Source organism: Staurois parvus, unplaced genomic scaffold (genome assembly GCF_062004578.1).
Source record: "Staurois parvus isolate SC_StPar_1 unplaced genomic scaffold, SC_StPar_1.0 ptg000145l, whole genome shotgun sequence".
NCBI classification, from domain to species: Eukaryota; Metazoa; Chordata; class Amphibia; order Anura; family Ranidae; genus Staurois; species Staurois parvus.
Window position 1 is genome coordinate 17,580,376 of NW_028317941.1, and position 15,433 is coordinate 17,595,808.

The window sequence follows — 15,433 nt, forward strand, 5'->3', positions numbered from 1 at the left end:
GGACATGTTTAATATCAAAAAGTCAAAAATGTTTTTTTGCCCAAAATTGTTGGTCTTTTTTTATTTACAGCGCAAAAATTAAAAAATTAACAGGCTTTCAAATACCACCGAAAGAAAGCTCTATTTGTGTGAAAAAAGGAAGTTAATTTAATTTGGTTGTAGTGTTGCATGAACGTGCAATTGTCAGTTAAAGTAATGCAGCACCGTATCACAAAAAATTGACTGGTCAGGAAGGGGGGTAAATCCTCTGGAGGACAAGTGGTTAACAGGGATGACTTTATTAAATGTAAGATTTACAGGTGAAACTCAAAAAATTAGAATATCGTGCAAAAGTTCATTTATTTCAGTAATGCAACTTAAAAGGTGAAACTAATATATGAGATAGACTCATTACATGCAAAGCAAGATAGTTCAAGCCGTGATTTGTCATAATTGTGATGATTATGGCTTACAGCTCATGAAAACCCCAAATCCACAATCTCAGAAAATTAGAATATTGTGAAAAGGTGCAATATTCTAGGCTCAAAGTGTCCCACTCTAATCAGCTAATTAAGCCATAACACCTGCAAAGGGTTCCTGAGCCTTTAAATGGTCTCTCAGTCTGGTTCAGTAGGATCACAATCATGGGAAAGACTGCTGACCTGACAGTTGTGCAGAAAACCATCATTGACACCCTCCATAAAGAGGGAAAGCCTCAAAAGGTCATTGCAAAAGAAGTTGGATGTTCCCAAAGTGCTGTATCAAAGCACTTTTTAGGTTCCATGCTGGAGGACTTAGATGCACCCCCCTGCCAAATGCTGCCAATAGCAAGCCTCTTGCTATGAGGGCACTCAAGCAGGCCCACTCCTGAGCCATGTTCCTGTGAATGGGCATTGTCCATTCGCACACAGAGCCTGACTTGGCTCCACCCCTGATCTCTCCTCATTGGCTCACTGGCTGTGATTGACAGCAGCAGAAGACAATGGCTCCCGCTGCTTTGTGAGTCAGTGAGGATAAAGAGACCTGGGAGAGCCACCGCTCTCATGCAGTGTCAGGACAAGGTCATTCAGCACCCAGAACAAAGATGCCAAACTGCACCCTCCCTCCATTTATGATGTGTGAGGTTAGGGGATCCTATGCCCAGCAGTCACTTACTTGTTAAAATCACTGCCACAGTCACTACTCTTGTCAGCCTTCTAACAGAAGGAAGGTGTCCCCATCCCCGTCCCCATCCCTCCCGCCCACCCCTTGTCTCAGCCCTTCTCTCATGCACATCTCTGGATAGATCGAGATGGGACTCAGGTAAGTTTAAGGGGGATGGCTGAGGGGGGATCTGCAACCAGAAGGTTTTTCACTTTAATGCATAGAATGCATTAAGGTAAAAAAAAACTTCTGTGTTTAGAACCACTCAAAAGGGCTGGTACTCAGTCCTTCTCTTATGCAGCTAGTGGGTTGGTGGCTGCTACCAGGCCTTCTAGCTGGGCTTCCCTGATACAGAGGTGGTTTTCGCTCTGGGGGCTAGTGAAGGTCTAAGCTTTCCTCCTTCCAGGCTCCACTGCCTGTAGGTGAGCCCCTCTCCCATCTGGGTCTCCTCTCAGTCTCCTCTCTCCAGCCTCACATCCTCTCTATCTTCCACCTGACCTCTCCTCCAACTCTCCTCCTGCTCAGTTACACTTAAAAGTTGTCCTGGCCCCTTGCCAAGCCTCCTGTTGTGGACTGGCCAGGATCCTCTAAGGGTACAGACCAGCCACTCCTCAAATCCACCCACTGCTTCCAGACTTCTCTCTAAAGCTGTAGAGCAGGGGGAAATACCAGAGGGCTGGTCTGCAGAGCCTCTAAGATCTGACCACAAGCTACCTGTTAGCTATCACACCCAGGCTGCTACTCAGCGCTCCTTGCTAACAATTGGAGTCCAGCTCCCCCCAGCTGACTAGGAGGGAGCTACATCAGCAAAAATACCTGTAATAAATAAATGAATAATACGATGATTGAGCTAGTTATTGTACTAGAATTGGCAGCATTGTATGTCTCCCACAGTGGTGTAGCATGTAGTACATGTGTTGTAGGCCTTGTTCACTCCCCTACCACGGGTTCCCCGTGCAGCGCTGTCATCCTCCCTGCCAACAAAATTGATAGGGAGGCAACAAAATTTAATTCACAGAATTGAGGTGGGAAATGACACCCATCACTCACAGTTTTTTCTTAGTTATACAGGTTGGGTAGTACTGGGTGTCATAAAACTTAGAAGACTGAGGAAATCTTGTGGTGAAGATAGGTACTCCCTGGTACAGCTCTGGGTAAAAGGTGAGATTTGTAGCTGCGACTTAAAGAGGTTGTAAAGGCTCAAGGTTTTTTACCTTCATGCATTCTTTGCATGATGATAAAAAACCTTCTGTAAGCAGTATCCCCCCCCCCCCCCAGACCCCCATAATACTCACCTAAGCAACCTCTCGATCAAGTGATGTGCACTGGAGTCTTGGCTATCCTGGGACTCCCTCTTCTCATTGGCTGAGGCAGCAGTGGGAGCTATTGGCAATCACAGCCAATGAGCCAATGAAATGAGGGGGGGTGGGTCTGAGCCACCACTCCATGTGTGAATGGACACACGGAGCAGCGGCTGGGATTTGCATATGCTCAGGTGTCCCCATAGCAAGCTACAGGAAGGAGAGGCCAGGAGTGCCGGCAGGAGACCAGAGAAGAGGAGGATCCGGGTTGCTCTGTGCAAAACCACTGCACACAGCAGATAAGTATAGACATGTTTTTATTTTTTTTAAAAATAGGCTGATTCTATAGTGATTCTAAAACTTTAAAATCTCCACAGGACATCTAAACAAACAATAGTCTAGATTTGAGCTGTAAACTTTATAGCTGCACAATTATAATAATTTATTATTGACTGTTCCTATTCTTTTTTACAAGCTGATGCGTGACTAGTTTGTTCAAAAAAATTTGATGTACTAACCGCAACAAATAGTCTACAAATAACTGTTTTGCAATTCATAATCATATATTATCTTTCTTGGCAGCCTCTCCGTAGGACAACAATCTTTATGACTAAAATAAATTACTTCTTTTTGCCAGATATCAAACTTGATCTTATATGCTGTATTTTACATCTCTATTATAAATATAAAGTGTATGATTCCTGATGTTTCCTTCAGCCAAGGTGTTACCCACAAAAGATTAGACTGCAGTAAATCTTTTCATTCTTCTCTTGAGAGCCAAAGAATGTTAATTTTATACATATGGCAAAGTCATAGAATGATAATTTTTTTACATATGGAAAAACATGGTTTACATTTATTGATTTTCAATGGGTTTTATTCTTTGACACATACTTATTTTTGACTCGTCAACACTTTGGGTTTGGAGGTAAGTAGCCCACTAGCACACTCACACACATATTTTACAGCTGAAGAACTGTTGTGTTCTTGGAAGAAACCTTTAAGCCTCTGCTATCAATTTCCAACTGGGTGTTCTATTTGGTTGTGTTTTAGGCCAAAGTGTTTTCAATCTTTGCATTTGTCTGTTGGGACATTCACTTTCATCACTTGGCTGCTCGAATCATTTCTCTCTGATGAGTCAAAATAGTTTTTCATTTTTCAGTCCCTTACTCCAGATGTTATTCACTGCTTGGAGGACTGCCCACCCCTTGAGTGTAATATTGGAGCAAGCTGAAATTTATATTTCCTTTTTGTGATTGCCTTGAATGTAGGAAAACTCAATTTTATTCCAGATAACATATTTGTCTCTTACTGTATGTAACTCCCTGCTGTAATACTGTTTGCAGGATGTTAAGTGGACACTAGATGGCAGTGTCCTGCAGCCCAGTTGGACAGACTCTGTTGAAAAGCTTTGTAGGAATTCTGCAGGAATTTGCCATCTGACAGTGAGCTAACGAACTGCATTTCCCAGAGGAGCTGGCGTGTGGACAGAGGCAAATAAATACAGAATCCAGGGACAGAAAATGAATGCAGGAAGCTGGAAGTCTGGGCCGGGCCAGGCCAGGCTGCTGAGAGTGGAGGAGAAAGGAGAAATTGCTGACCGTTGACGATCCAAATTTAAACACCACTTAAAGGGGCAGCTCCTTTTCACCCTCTTCTACCTTTGCCTTAAAGAAGATTTGAATCTTTATGTGCACCAACTAGAGCCCCATCGAGCATGCAGTGGATCAGATATTGCAGTTTAAAGGGACATTGGCCTATTTAATTGAAGAGCTCTTCTTTTCTCAGAATGAAACCCAGTCACCAGAAGCCCAAAGTGAGCTAGCCTCTCTGTTTTGTAGTTTGTCTTTGCTCTCTGGGGAAGAAATATCTCAGGACTGGGGTTACCATTTAAATTCTGAATTATAGGACATCTAGAACTGAATTGAGATTGTGCTGTTTTGTGACCCTTATTTGAAGTGATTAAGAGTGATAACTGTTATTTCATGTACATATTTATTGTTGCCTTACTGTGCCTACTTAATACAACCAAAATATCAGTTCACTCTAAACTGTGTATATTTTATGGTTGTAGCCAGAGGGTTCTTCTGGCCAGAGGCTTACGGTGGTGTCAGCAGGGATTGGGCTTTCAGAGCAGGGTCAGTCAAGACAGGAAACCCAAAAATTACTCAGCGGGGGTAGTGAGGTGGTAGTGCTACATGTATGGTGTATATAGTATATATATTTTTAAAACACTTTTAAAGAATTGGTCTATTCAAATGTGCTATTTCAGTTATATTATGGTTTAAGAGGATATATCAGTCCTTTACTAGCAGAAAAAAAGTTCTGACTGTTCCTGATGAATTGACATATTAAAGGGTTTATTTTTTCACATTGAAAAAATCTCTTTATATTACTCAAAGGAGTACTAAAGGAATCTGTGTCCCAATAGGGAGATTTCTCTTCATTTTCTGTCCCATAGCCAAACCAGAAAATATTCCTTCAAAATAAGTACCTACCTGACACCTTATGTAGTGTACTTTCTGCCTCTCCAGCCATATTGTTCCCTCTTGCCCCCCCCCCCCCCTACTTTGCCCCACTGACCGCATGTCCTCTGCTCTACTGACTTTTTATATTGTTTAGATGTTTGTGTTAATTAGTTTTTGATTTGGCATGTCTTCTTATTTTTTAAAATCAATTTTATTGAAATAACTTGTAGCACTACCCTCTTGAGGGCTGCTGAGTTTTTGGATGCCCCTTAAGCTCTGTGTTTTCCACACCTTCATCCACAGTCAGTAAACAGTCCATGAGCTTGGTGTTTGTTGTTTTATTAGGGTTTCCAACTTGGATGGTGTAAAGGGGTTATGGGATGCCCCATATTATTGAAGAAACAGCAGAATGAGGACATTTCCTGCTCTAGCACACTTAGAAAAAAAAAACTACAAAACACTTCACTGCATTCCAGCTGGAACCATCACAATCCTTAGTAGAATAATACCCATCTAGAAGCTTGGTGTCTGCTGAGTGGATTTTTAGCAACGTGACAATGTGTAGAAGCTCTTGGTCCCTTGAGTGCACAGATTACTAGCTCACCTGGCTACGGTATCCAATCCCAGGACGTGGGGTTGGGTAAGCTATGAACTGTCACCAGAAAACTTGCCAGAACTTGCATCCAGCAGACTTCTCCCTTCTAGGCCTTGGGGGTGTAGAGGTATTCACACTGTCCATGTCTTGCAGCTGTGGATAGAAATTCTTTCCGGCCTTCCAGCTGGGCTGGTTCCTCTCCAAGTTTTGCAGGCTGCCCCCCCCCCCCCCTCTTCTGGGGCTCCATCCCAGGCTACACCGCAACACCTCTCAGCAATCCATCTTCCACCCGACTCCTCTGCTCTCTCATATTTTTGGGCTAGTCTACCTCACTACCAGGGCCTCTTAGCATGGGATAGGTCAGACTTCCATGAATATGCAGATAGAGGTCTCCACCCTTCTGCCCACTGGCTTCTGGAAGCTTCCATGAACCTCCAGAAACCAGTGGCGGTGATAGAGTCCCAACCTGCTGAGTCACCCAGCCTGACCTCACACTGAACCCACATAAATTCGGGGTCACTCACTACCATGAGCCAAAAATAAAATTATCTTACACTAGCCCCACCTTGTGGGTGTTACATACAAATAAATATATGTTTCTTTCTATCAACTATTTGTAATTCATTCTTGAGAGTAGGTGCATGGATCAGGGTAAGCTTGTAGGGGCTCCAGTGCATTACTTTGCCCAGGGGTCCATGATGCTATTAAGATGTCCCTACCTATATACTAGGTACCAATAGACCACTTATGGTCTGGTGTATAAGAAAGGGCCTAACTTTGGGTCTTGGAGCAAGATACTCCAATTTTATTAAAATATATTTTTCTATGGGCTTATTGTACAGATTAAATTGTGCAACAAACTGCACTTTTTGTTTGTCTCATCTCTTTATTTCTCTCTATATTCTTGCCTGTTACCTGATGTGGCCTCAAAAAATGGTGATGAGCCTCTGATACCGTTTTGGATGTAGCCATTCTGCAAAAACCTATTTTGCATCACTTTACTTTGTGCAATGTAGTGTCCCTCGTTATTACAACTTTTCTTGAGTCTACAATATTAACTTTTTGGTATGTTGTTTTTCCAGAGGGGTTGATGGCCAGTTTAATCATGTAAATAAAAGTTGCCACTGGTGGGAATAAAAAGATGTTCTAGTCAGAATACACCTACCCTCAAGTAATATTTCAAAATCTAATAATACTGAGGATTGGGAGTCTGCTACATGGGTGAATGGCAATCTGAAATTGTTGTCAATGCAATGTTTAACCAATGGCTCGATGTTATTGATAGGGTCATCCCAAATTATAATTATATTGTCTATGTAACATAAGAAAAAAACTCTGGACAGCATATAAATTGTCACTCTAGATCTACATATCCTCCCAAAAACTCATCATTTGATTGGGTAAAACTATCAGACTCTTGTGTAGTGGCATAGAGGACCATCAAAGAAACATACAAAAGGGATTGCTAGATCAACAAATGCCCTGACATTTTGCACTAAAACATAATAAAAACATAGAGGATCCTACAGTGTTGGCTATTGGAACCATCCTTCCCCACCATTATGGCTATCAATACATGAGAAAAAAGTAATGCCTCCAAAACACTCTGCCTTGGTTTCCAGACCCAAAATTGGACACCTTGCACACTGGCAAGGTTGCAATCCAGCTACAAGGATGCCAATAGTTCTAAACATGAGTGGGTCCCCGTACCATTGCTGCAGACATTAGATCCTCCACCTGCCACGGGCTGTGGAAGGCAGCAGGACTTTTGGGACATGTATGTCTTTGACTGATAGCCATGTTCTACATCCCTGTTTGGACTGGGTCTCCACTCTCTCTATATTTCATACTAGAGCCACTGGGTCCGAGTGCACTCAGCTCACCATGCAAGGTGCTTTTTCACTGCTGAATGTTTTCCTAGAATTCCTTCCTTTTTTACCCTTATTTGAAGTTTCAACAGGATGATGAAAAACTACTACTTACCATTCCATTCATCATGGGCTATTTATAGAGGTCAGTGCACTGCCTGTACATGCTTTTGTTCAAGGTGAGCATTGTGGGTTTTCCTCCTTTACCAGTCTTGTATCAGCAAGACCTTAGTTTTTATGTTTAGGATATTTTTTTCCTTTTTTTGGTTAATTTTTTTATGGATTATTTTCTTATATTTTTGTTTAAATTCACATATTTTCCAATAATTTTATTGATTTGATCATGGCTTATGTTATTTTGTCCTAGAGAATATTGTGTGCAGGCTATATTTAGTTTTTTTCTCGGCAGATTTGAAAGACGCAAATCAGTGCCACTCTGTGTTCATTAATAAATTGTTAAAAGTGTTTTATAACTGTAAGCAGTGTAGGTACCTGAATTTAACCTGGTATCAGCCTCTTGCAGTCCCTGTACAGAAGGGCTGGACTGTGAGAGGAAGAAGAAGCACAAAGCACTAGTCAGTTCATGTTCTGACGAATGGCTGGTTCTATGTTTTGACAAAGAGCAAGCTCAAAGGAGGAGAGGGCAACTGTGTTGCTTCCCCTTTCACTGTCCAGTAACACACTGTTGTGGGTCCAGGACTACATGGGCTCAGAGGTTGAATGATGCTGGTTAACAGACAGAGGGCATCTATTGGCAGTAAAAAGTACTGCAAAGGAAAATTTCTGAATTGCAGCAAAGTTGGTTGTGTTATTTTTACCTTTTAATGGTTTATTCATTTCTATCTTGTTGTTTTTGCGGGGTTCTGCTTTAATTGCTCATTTTTAAGCATAGGAGCTAATAGCATCAAACAGTGCCTACACCGCTGAAGTCAGCCAAGTGCAAGATTGAATTCTGATAGATTGTTATGGTTTCTAGGACTTAAAGCACTGTATATGTAAATTCAAATTATAAAATCTTCTGTGTGGCTGCCTTTTTGTCTAGGTGTATCTATGGTCAAAATGTAAACCCTTTCTGCCCATCTACTTAATAGTCTGTTTGCTCGAGGTGGGAAAGATTGGCAATCACGTGACAACTATGATTGGCTGTCAAAGTGGTCACATGATCAGGAGGCAGCCCCACCAGCTACTGATCATTAGTGGGGACAAAGAGCTGTCTTTGACAGCTCAGTCGCTGTGCTGGGAGCACGCAGTGAGTGATCGCTCAGCACAGAAGCACTGGCTGGCCATTTGTGCATATGTGTGATGCTAAAGCCCACCCTTTTGCTGCTGCACATATGTGTTACATGGATGGCAACAGGTTAAATTCATATATTAATTTTTACAAGAAAAAAATTATTTAACACGTCTGCCTTTTCCCTGTCAGGAAGAACCCCCAAGATTGATCAACTTACTGCTGCTGTTTGTGTGGGGGAAATGTGTACTGCTCCAATCTCTGCTGGTCCTTCTCTGCTGTCCATATCATGTGATGTAAACATTTCAGATGGACAGGAGAGGAGGGCCGGAGGAGATTGGAGCAGTACATAGTTTGCCCACACAAACAGCAGCAATAAATTGATCCACCAAGGGGGTTATTTCAGTAAATCCTGCAGAGAACCAGAAACTGCCACCAGATTGTAAATTTAGCTCAATGATGTGCCAGAAGATCTCTGACAGTGGCTTTCCTTTGCTGCTCTGCTTGAGGAAACCATTTCTGTATTATATATTACTGCCCCCTGTACTGTGCCCTCTTGACCCCCTGTACTGTGCTCTCCTGAGCCCCTATACTGTGCCCCCTGACCCCTTGCACTGTGCCCTGCTGACCCCCACACTGTGCCCTCCTGACCTCCTGTACTGTTCCCTCCTGACCCCCCTCCCCCCCCCACACACACATACTGTGTCCTGCTGACCCCCTGTATTTTGCCCTGCTGACCCCCTCCCATGCCCTGCCATACTGACTCCTGCGTTTTGCCCTGCAGACCTCTGTCCTCTGCCCTGCTGATGCCCTGTGCTCTGCCCTGCTGACACTCTGTCCCCTGTCCTGTTGATGCCCTGTTCTCTGCCCTTTTGATGCCCTGTCTTTTTGCCCTGCTTTTGCCCTGACTTCTGCCATGCTGATGCCCTGTCCACTCCACTACTGATCCACTGTCCACTGCTCTATTGACCCCATCCTATGCCCTACTGACCTCCTGTTCTCTTCTCTACTGAACCCCTGTCCTCTGTCATTGTTGACTCCTGTCCTTTGCCCTACTGACCTGTGTACACTACCCTACATACTGCTGATCTCTGTATACTGCACTGCCTACTACTGACCACTGTCATACAAACTATTGACCACTGTACACTGCCCTATATCCTACTGACCTCTGTACAATGCCTTTCCTGCTACTGACCTCTGTACATTGCTTTACATCCTACTGACCTCTGTACAATGCCTTTTCTGCTTCTGGCCTCTGTACAATGCCCTACATCCTACTGACCTATGTATACTGCCCTACATCCTACTGACCTCTGTACACTGCCCTACATCCTACTGACCTATGTATACTGCCCTACATCCTACTGACCTCTGTACACTGCCCTACATCCTACTGACCTATGTATACTGCCCTACATCCTACTGACCTCTGTACACTGCCCTACATACTACTGACCTATGTATATTGCCCTACATCCTACTGACCTCTGTACACTGCCCTACATCCTACTGACCTATGTATACTGCCCTACATCCTACTGACCTCTGTACACTGCCCTATTTCCTACTGACCTCTGTACAATGCCTTTCCTGCTACTGACCTCTGTACATTGCTTTACATCCTACTGAACTCTGTACATTTCTTTACATCCTACTGAACTCTGTACATTGCTTTACATCCTACTGAACTCTATATTCTACCCTATATCCTACGGGCCTCTGTACACTGCCCTATATTCTATTTAACTCTGTACAATGCCCTACATCCTATTGACCTCTGTTACTGCCCTACATCCTGCTGAACTCTGAACATTGTCCTACATCCTGCTGAACTCTGAACATTGTCCTACATCCTACTGACCTCTGTATACTGCCCTATATCCTTTTTAACTTTGTATACTGCCCTACATCCTACTGACCTCTGTATACTGCCCTATATCCTTTTTAACTTTGTATACTGCCCTACATCCTACTGACCTCTGTATACTGCCCTATATCCTTTTTAACTTTGTATACTGCCCTACATACTACTGACCTCTGTATACTGCCCTATATCCTTTATAACTTTGTATACTGCCCTACATCCTACTGACCTCTGTATACTGCCCTATATCCTTTTTAACTTTGTATACTGCCCTACATCCTATTGACCTCTGCATACTGCCCTATATCCTTTTTAACTTTGTATACTGCCCTACATCCTATTGACCTCTGCATACTGCCCTATATCCTTTTTAACTTTGTATACTGCCTTACATACTACTGACCTCTGTGCACTGCCCTACATCCTACTGAACTGTACGAAGAGGAATTGCAGCACTCAGCAAAATGGTCGGTGTCAAATGATGTTCTAGAATATTTTATGTAAAATGTGTGTATCCCTGTATTCTCTGTAGAATACGTTGGGATACTGCACTTTAAAGAGACTGTACTGATATACTGTAGCTAAACAAAAACATAGATGACTTGTTAGTGAACAAGACTTTCTTGGTTTGTTGTTGTCCTTATTATGATACATCTTCTTGTATATACAGTATTGTTCCATACAGTATGCAAAGCACTGCAAAACACTTAGGCGCTAGATACATGTCTGTAACAAACAAATTAATAGATTAATGATATGCTTCTTGAAGAATCACGACCATTTAAAATTAATGCCCCACCCCTCATTAAAGTAAATTCTCCTCCTACAATGACTTGCTGGACACACACAGCAAAAATAAAAACGTGTCTCTGGAAACGTTTTAAAATGTTGGCAACTATGGTTTTCCATGCCCCTTATTCTATATAAATAACATTCAAGTTTAATGAAACTGAGCTTTAAAATCAATATCTCTGATAAACTTGTCAAGGAAAAGCCTGTAATTGCAACTTTAAAAACATGGTTCCAGTGAAAATAGCATATTTCCAAATAACCACAAGATGGAGCCCTATGATTACACCATAAATTGCAGAGCTGCGAGGCCATCTAGTGGATAGTCAGTTATACATACACGTATAAACACAACCTCAAGTGTATGTAAACCCAAACAATGAACTATTCTTATTTGCTACCTTTTGGTCTGTTAAATATAATTGAAATAGTTTTGCTATTTCCATTAAATAGATACAAAAAATACTGATCCTGCCAGAAATCTTCAGCTTTACTTTGAATGGTAAACTCTATTTCATTTAGTATTACAACTATTATCTCTGTGGACTCCAAAACACCCCCCATGTTATGGAAAAAAGCAGAGGAGTTCTGTAGTCCTGCCCTAGAGTGACAACACTGCTCCTCCAAAGATCATCCAAGGACAATAAGTGTCTTACTGGCCAGAGTGAAAATAAAATAAAAAAGCCTGAAAAAAAGCTGCAATTACTAATTTATTTTGTTCTTGTTTTTTATTAAATTATACTACAGTGGTTTTTGGACAGTTACTTTATTGTTATATGTGTGAACTGATATTTAATAATAATAATAATTATTATTACAAATATTTTCCCATTTGCATAAAATTCTGACAAATAAACCAGTGGCCAGCTACACAGGTTGCTTGAGCAATGTTTCAGCTGTGCAAAAAGATTTTGTAACAAAGGCAGACACATGGAGCAGGGGACTTAAAGTGACACTAAAGCTTTGGGGGGTTTTTTTTGTTTCTTGTTTTTTTATAAAATAACAAACATTTCTATACTTACCTGCTCTGTGCAGTGGCTTTGCACACAGCTGTCCTGATCCTTTTCTTTTTGGGTCCCCCGCTGGCGCTCTGGTTCCTTCCCCCTTGAACAGTGCCCCCAGGGAAAGTTGTTTGCCCTTGGGGCCCCACTATGTGCTGGCTGCCGAGGCAATGCTCTCTGCATGTATAGGTCACATAGCGCCATGGCTCGGCCCCACCCCCTGCTCTCTGCTCATTGGCTCACTAGCTGTGATTGACAGCAGCCGGAGCCAATGGGCTCCCACTGCTGTCTCAGCAGTCAATGAGGAGAGAGGGTTCTCATATAGCCGAGGCTATTGTGAACATCGCTGGATCGGAGAGCGCTAAGGTAATTATTGGAGGGGGCTGAGGGGGCACTGCTGCACACATATGTTTTTTTTTACCTTTATGCATAGAATGCATGAAAATAAAACACTTTGAGCCTTTACAACCACTTTAACCTCTTGCTGACCGCAGATAGCCAAATGATGTCTTCACTGCGGCCGGCCAGCTCTGGGTGAATGTCAAATGCCATCCTCCCAGAATGCGCTCTCCTGCGCACCCCCGGGAGCACGCTTCTGGTGATCTCCATACTTGCTGATCACAGCGGCCTTTTACCATGTGATCAGCTGTGTCCAATGACACACTGATCACTGGGAAATGCATGCACTGTCACAGCATGAGGAAAGTACTGCCGAGAACCGGCAGTTGTCAGAGGAGGGATCGGCACCGATCATCAGGGCACTGATGATCAGTGCCCTGATGATTAGTGCCCAGTAGTGCCGCCCACAAGTGCCCAGCAGTGCTACCAACCTGTGCCCATCAGTGCCCACCAGTGCCACCCACCAGTGCCCATCAGTGCAGCCCAGCAGTGCCATCCATCAGTGCCGCCCAGCAGTGTCACCCATCAGTGTCTAGCAGTACCACCAGTCAGTGCCCAGCAGTGCCACCAGTCAGTACCCAGCAGTGCCACCAGTCACCAGTCAGTGCCAAGCAGTGCCACCTATCAGTACCAGTTCATTAGTGCTACCTATCAGTGCCGCCTATCAGTGCTGCCTATCACTGCCCATCAGTGCTGCCTATCCATGCCACCTCATCAGCGCCGCCTATCAGTGCCACCTATCAGTGCCCATCAGTGCGGCCTATCATTGCAGCCTCATCAACGCACATCAGTGAAGGAGAACAATTACCTGTTTGCAAAATTTTATAATAGAAACAAAGAAAAACTTTTTTTTTTCAAATTTTAAAACACCCAGCAGTGAGTAAATACCACCAAAAGAAAGCTCTATTTGTGTGAAAAAAAATGATAAACATTTCATATGGGTACAATGTTGCATGACTGCGCAATTGTCATTCAAACTGTGACAGCGCTGGAAATTGGCCTGGTAAGGAAGGGGTATAAGTGCCAATGGTTAAACCCAAGATCTGCCTTAAAGCAAACCTTTGTTTTGCAAATTCAGTACATCTCCATCTACTTACCATTTCTCTCTTCCCTGCTGCTCCATTCAGCCATTAAAATGATTATGAAGAGCCATGCTACTCACCCCCCTTCCTTGTCGCTGTCAGATCTAATTACTGCACATGAAGGGCACTAGACTGAGAGACCCAGAGATTCTGGGATATGTATTTCTTCACAGGAACTGTCAGCTCTTAGACTACAGACAGAGGACATGCATTAACCTGTGCAGTGCCATGTCACATACCTTATGTTTGAATGCAAACAGAAACTTCTAACACAGCAATGGCCAACAAATGCAATGCAAACTACATGATCAATACACAATCATGCATGTGCATAAACAGAAGGTGAAGGAAGGAAGGTCTATAATGTCCTTAAAGGAACAGTAACGCACCAATTGCACAAATATTTCCTTTGCAAGGCAGCGGAAAATTTCCAGTGTGTACCAAATTCAGAAAAGCAACAATGGTAGCCACTAAGATCAGTTTCAAACTATCAAGAAGTAATAGATGCACATGGACAGGGCACTATACACAACATCACTGAAGGTTTCTGCCACACTTTCACACTAGCCAGCAAAACACCTAAAGTGACATTAACCCCTGGTTCACATCTGTGTGGGTGGTGCCGCTGCGGATCCGCACAAAATCCGTGCAGCCGAACTACCCGCACAGAGGAATGCGGACCCGCGGGTGGGTGCCATTAATTCTAATGGCACGCCGCCCACACTGGAAATCACAACCGTACTGGGAACCGAGGTTCCCGCGTGGGCTGTGTTTTCCGAAGAAGTGCAGGGACTTCTTCCCTGCGTGTCCCAGGGCACGGGAGTCCATTCAAATGAATGGGCTCTCGTGCCCACGCAAATTGCGGCCTACAGGAATGCGGAGATGTGAACCTAGCCTCAAGGTTTGTTGTTTTTTAACCACTTGCCCTCCAGATCATTTACCCCTCTTCCTGACCAGGCCATTTTTAGTGATATGTCACTTTAACTGACAATTGCGTAGTCATGCAACGCTGCACCCAAATGAAATTTACTTCCTTTTTTTCCCACAAATAGTGCTTTCTTTCGGTGGCATTTGATCACCTGTGCGTTTTTTATTTTTTGCGCTATAAACATAAAATAACAATATTTTTGACTTTTTGCTATTAAACATGTCCAGTAAAAAAATGTCATCATAAATTTAGGCCAAAATGTATTCTGCTGCATGTCTTTTCTAAAAAAAAAATCCCAATACCTGTAAATTAATTGTTTTACATGAAAATTATAGCGTTTACAAATAGCGGTATATATTCTGGATTTTTTTTTTGTTTTTACACAAGTAAAGGCGGCAATCAGCAACTTATAGCGGGACTACGAAAGGCATTCTGACACTGGGGGGGGGGACTGACTTGGTGTCACTGACATCCCTAGTGACACCAATACAGTGATCAGTGCTAATAAAAAGCACTGACACTGTACTACTGGCACTGGGCAGGAAGGAGTTAACATGTGGGATGATCAAAGGGTTAACTGTGTGCTGTTTTACTATGTGCTGTGGGTGTGCTATGCAGAGCCATGCAAAGCAGTGTGCAGGAGCTGACAGGGGAGAGATCTGTATTGTTTACATACACATACCGGTCCCTCCCGTCGGAAATCCTCAGAGATCGCTGGGTGCCGGAGGGGAATCACCAGCCAGGACCCAGTGATTGACAGCTGAGGCAGTAAATGGCGGCGT